The following is a 6,000-nucleotide window of genomic DNA, read 5'->3' as shown; positions in this document are numbered from 1 at the left end:
GAAATCTAAATAGAATGTTGTCATATTGTTTGTTGATTACTCTTAAGGTGCTTTGAAAGCAAAATGATAGCGTATATCTCTACAAAATATTTTACTGTTTTATTTCTCATTAAATTTTGCAAGTAAATCAATTAGTTTATCAAAATAAGACTATATATACATTACAAATAACTATTTCGTCATAAAAATTACAAAATTTATTAACAGGTATTGAAACATGGTAACACAATCCTTAGAAAGGTCTGTAAAATATAACACAAGAGTGAGCAGAGCGCAGTCGCCGGTATTAACAAAAAAGGCTATGCTAAAATAGTAGGTCGTATTAAACGATCTTTCATTAAACGATCAACGTTTTCTGCAACGATGTAAACATTTGAAACATTCAACAGTGAAACACTGGATCTTATTCGCCTCTCACCGTAGAGGAAAACTCTAGAAATTACGAAAGTACGTTATGCAGTGTAGCAAGTATTGAAGAAAGAATGTAGCGATGAAAAATAATTTGACTGCAATCCGTTAGATGGGCGATATTGTAGAGTATCCATGAAGTTCCTAAGAATCATGCAGTACTAAACGATTATTGAGATAAAAGAAAAGAAGAAGAGAACTGGAAAAATTAGAAATGATATACTTGTGTTACGAACTCTGAGATGGAAACAGAAACAGAAAGAAGATGCACGTGATACGTTTAGAATATGCACATGCTGGGTAGTAGAGAAATGATACATATGGATATATAAAAGGAAAAAAATAATATCGGATGGATTCTTTCGTTCGTGCACTTAGATCAGCTGACCATGTGGTTAGTATGAATTTCTGTAATAACGTCATTGGAAGGAATGGAGCTAATTATTCTTGTGCGATATGAAACGTAGCATACACCAACATTCTGATCATGGAAAATTTCATCATTTTATAGACGAATGTATTTGTATGATTTGAATGTACGATCATCTCTAAAGAAATTACGTGTAGAATTTTAACATTTTTCAGTCGGCATAAAAATTATGCAATGTGATCCAGCAACAATAATATAAAATTATATCAAGTTGTAGTGTATCTGGACGAAAAAAACGAAATATTTACTTGTCTAATATTCATAAATAAAACTATACAATTGTGAGAGAGATCGTAATCGGACGAAAATGTTGTACGATTCAAAAGAGTTTGTTAAAAAAAGTTGAAAGAAGTTTGGTTTACTACATCATGTGAAACAAGAAAGTATTCACATAATGACAACTCCGAGGTTCTACTTCCCGGGATTATGGGATTTGGAGGTCTAGTTCTACTCCACAAATCCTCGCAAAGCCTCTTCACTTCCCTTGCCTCTGGCGGTTGCCTGCCTGGTTCTAAATAAGCCCAGTGATTGTTGATAAGTACATCAGCCAACTTCCTTGTCATACTTTAAAGATTTCCTGACAGGGCGTGTTCGTGTGTACAAACAGTACGCCGCGAGAGTAATCCAGATGTCGTCACATAGGCAGACGCCACCCGCCACGAAGGCAAGGATGGTTCTGCAACCCTTGAAAACACAAAAGCCTGAAAAAGGAGCAGAGGCGTCAACCCCCAAAAATCCGAATGTAAGCGCTACACCGGAAAAGCAGAACAGCTATAAAGCTACGCTATAAATTATAATACAATTTGTATAGTGAAGTTCATCAGTACGTCTCAACTGAACAGATGTATTGCGTAACAATTACTTATCACTAAAGCACAGATGTCAAACCCTATCGAATTTTATTGTCAATGCCAGTATTATTTTAAAAATAATATAAATAGCAAAAATGAAAAGTAAACAATTTTTAACGTCTGATAATTTAATAAGTGGAATATATAACGCTCCTTTTCTCTCGATCTGTTTGGCAATAATTTTATTCACTAATTTTTCGAGAGCTTCAAATATGGTCCCCCTGCACCCAAGACTGTAAATAGACAACGTGCAAAGAAAATTCTGATGCCACATAATCAAAAAGGCTTTAAGTGAAAACATACATGGCGCCAACGCCCTGGCCGCGCAGAGTGCACTCGTTCCCGCCAGATCACGAAAGTTAAACAGCGCCGGGAACGGATAGTATTTGGATGGGTGATCGCCTGGGAACTCCTTGTGGCGTTGGAGAAGAGCGCTGGGCCCGCCCCCCCCCCCTCCATGGGGTTCGGGCTTGGACGCTGGCGGCTCAGCGCCTCGGGGCCGCCAAGCAGTCCGGTAGGGAAACCGGGCTGCCTGGCGCGGTGGCTCCAGCGACGAGGCGGGGTGTGACAATGGTCACACACCGGCCCTATCAGCGGTGGTATTAGGCGCGCGGGGGAGAGGCCCCGTTGCGACACTCACACCGGTTCCCGGGCCTCTCTCGATCGCAGCCGGGATAGTTATCGTGGAGGTGTTTTAGTCGGTTGGAGTCCGACACTACCACGCCGCCTTCCTCAAAAGCGGCCTGGCTTCCGTGCGGATTTCCTCCACTTAAAATAAAAAAAAAAAGAAGTGAAACATACATACATGCCTGTATGATAATTGCAACTGCTCACGAATACAATTTCGACTCGGATTTGAGAATTCTATAAGATATCATTTTAAACTATACTAAATATATAGTACGCTGTTTCGCGTATCTAGAAGATATCTTTAAAATGACGGACCTACCAAATTAAACTCAGACTGTTTTCTGAAACTACTTACACAAATGAAGCATTGGTTCATAATAGTAAATCCAGGCATCAGAAATTTACTCCGTATGAAGAAAGTCCATCGAACTAGGTGTATCTATTACCGTTACGAAACATATATACTCCAATAGGAACACTCCTAAGATGATAATGCTCGAAGGAAAACACGTCAGAATCGCTGTCTCTCAAATCCATTCAATGAGTAAGTGACGAATGAAGATGCGTATTAAAGTTATGTGCAAGTACCCGTAAAGTTGTGAGACGTTCGGATAAGCTTGTTCGATGAAGATCAGCTACATATTCTGTTCGTGGGTGAAGAAATGCGCGCCTAAGTGGGTGAAAAAGGAAGGGGAAATAAGGACAATACAAAGAGTTAATGAATGTAAGGAAGAGAAGCTAAATCTCAAAATAAGGAACAAGAAGAAACAAGCTACTTACAATGACACAGTTGCTAATCATCTGTTCTCGATGACAATTGCCTGTACCACCGCCCTTGTTGAATACTTTAGCAGTACTAGTATATTTGAGCATATTATATTATATTTCGATCTACACTACCTTTTCGATCACTTATTTCTGTGATTATGACTGAAGAACAAACAGAAGATACTTATCGCAAATTAAATTTAAGCAAGAAGAAACTTTTTGCGATGTTAACTCCAAATGGGAAAATATGTATATATCAGCATGGATCATGACCTCCCTACTTTTACATTAAGTGTTTTGAGAAGTTGTATTTCAAAGCATGGCATGGTTTTCGTTGAAAGGAATAGTTTCATAGAAGGAAACTTCAAATAGTGAAAGCGTCAAATTATATAGCTCTGGAAGAATAATATAATTTAACATAAAAATATTAAAAAACTGAGTACATCGAAATATAATAGATACTTTCAATAATATGATATAATTATTCACAGTGACTAACGCGTGTAGCGGCACAGGAGTCACAGGACGACGCGAATCGAGAGCCACTCATGTCGTTGTTTGGCTCGGGTCATTGACACAGCCTTGATGCATGAAACGTAATGACAAATAAACTTCGGGCAAAACGATGTCGCCGCTACATGCAACCGTCGAATAAAGACGAATTTGGATTTTCCGATCTCCCCCGACTAGTATAAATAAACGGACTCGATCGCGAGCAGGGCAGTACATACCGAGTATCTATCAGTTAGCAATCAGTTATCAATCAATTATCAGTTAGTCACGTGAAACAGTATCTAACAGTATCTACAGTATCTCGAGCATTAACGAGTATTTAATCGCGATTTCATTTTGCGATTTATACTTTGTACTAATGACTCACGTATACAGGCTGTACATTAATTTATTATTTTAAATATGTTCGACGGTTTCAACAACGAGCAATCTAAGTTTCTACACACATTCAATTAATAAAAACATCGAGTTAATTTTTTAACCTTAGAGGTTTTTATCTAACCCGTGTTCATGTGGAAATCATTCCATCATGTGTGTTTGTACGATATAATATTATTCGTATATATTTCACTACTATGTAGTATAATGCATTTTCTAATAACACAGCACTACATGTTTTAAAATAATGAAGTACTGCTTGGTTCAAAATAGCGTATGACTATGTATATCGATATAATTGTTACGACCGTTCGCGGAGAGACGCAGTCGCGAGGAAAACGAGTCAGCGAGAGGCGTAAATTCTCGCTACGATTCGGACAATCAACGCCGCGAATTAATCGTTCCCTTGTTTCGATTAAGATAACAGGGGTGGATAGAATGAGTTTAACATTGAATTAACAAGGTTAACATAAACTTGTATATTTGACAATATTTAAAAATAATATAATGAACACGCCACAAATTATTTAACGATTATACATGTCGGATTGGCACTGGGAATGGGGTTGTGGGCGTCAAATGAATCTTCTCGAGGATTAGCCATTGATACGGTACACACAGGCGTAGTTTATTGCAATGATAGAATTATTACAGTCTTGACAATTGATCACGGCGGTTCGGCACTCGCGACACTAGTGACGATGCTCTCGGGCTCAATAACGAATCCGCGGCCAACGGGATGACAACAGACCTTTCCCGTCCCGATGATGCCACAGAGGAAAACTATGATGGGGTGTGTCTAAGGATACGAGATCATCGGATTCGTCGAGAAAAGCCTTCGTTTAGAAAGTAAGGGAAATTGACGTTGCTGCTAATTGGTCAATCTCCATATCGGTGGTTAGAAAAAGATGCTAGCCGCCCTCGAGGGAAAGTTGCTAGTGGGATACGCCGCTCGTTGAAAAATATGTCTCCCCTATCTTCCCGTAGTTGGGACAAAGACTGTTTGTCTGTTTGAAGGACTTTAGTTAACTAAACCTTAAGATTTATAACGGGCCCTCGGGCCGAACATGTACTGCGGAGACGCATCGACATCTGGCAATCATCTTACTCGAAGAATAGGGTCTGCGTGTGGCGAGCCACGGGACAGAAACCGTTGGAATGTTTACTGTCGCGTGTCGCCACGAATATTTCTTTTAAGGAGAGCTATAGAATTACTCCATACCTTTGTTAGGCAAAGCGTTCATCCCTTGACCGCGGCTACGTTGGGCGACAGACTGTCACCTCGAGCCAAAGCTCACCGTCACTAATCTCGAACAATTACAATCGGATTGAATAACTACAATTGTTCAATTACAGCTATAGTAGACTCTAGGTTACAATGCTGCGGGATTATCCAAAATTCCAAAGGCTCCGGTGTTCTTTCATCTCCGATATATATATACATATACATAACTGTGTGCGTATATATATAATATACGTATAACAGCCAAAGTTCAGCTCTCAAGTGTACGCAAAACTTTTATGTTCATTTTACGCTATACCAGTATGTTTCATGAATTTGTTTGCTAACAGTATCGAAACAAATAACAAGCAGAGGACGAGCTATTCATGAATTGTTTTGCCAGCGTGTACGCTCCCAATATTTTCTATTTGAGAAAACATACTTGTTGCTATTGCAACTACAAATATTTTTACAGTCGACGCTTTTGCCGTGAATCATTGGCTAACATGTAAAATCGAGAAAAAACATGGTTTATTGTGATGGAAATGTGGAAAACCGCACAACCGATATAGAAGGGAAAATAAAGGAAAGGAAGGTAGGGATAAGTAGAAGCTTGGGGCCAAGTTTAATTCACTGAAACCGAGCTGCTTGTATTATCACAAAACAAAATTGCCAGTACGTCATTTCCGTACTCTCGTCCTCGCGAAAATGGTTTTGCTCGTTAAGAAAAAACGAAGAGACAGGGAAGAGAGGAAAAAGCAAACGGAGGGCGCTTTTAAAAAGCTGGCGAACCGTGTGTT

The 6,000-nt window shown here is 39.2% G+C and overlaps 1 pseudogene; it reads left to right on the top strand.

Moving 5' to 3' along the window:
• The first annotated feature begins 1,997 nt into the window (after nt 1-1,997).
• Nucleotides 1,998-2,116, top strand: LOC126876080 (5S ribosomal RNA; annotated as a pseudogene).
• Nucleotides 2,117-6,000: the final 3,884 nt, after the last annotated feature.

The sequence above is a fragment of the Bombus huntii genome, unplaced genomic scaffold, assembly GCF_024542735.1.
Source record: "Bombus huntii isolate Logan2020A unplaced genomic scaffold, iyBomHunt1.1 ctg00000062.1, whole genome shotgun sequence".
Taxonomy (NCBI): domain Eukaryota; kingdom Metazoa; phylum Arthropoda; class Insecta; order Hymenoptera; family Apidae; genus Bombus; species Bombus huntii.
This window is presented reverse-complemented; position numbering and strand designations above follow the sequence as displayed.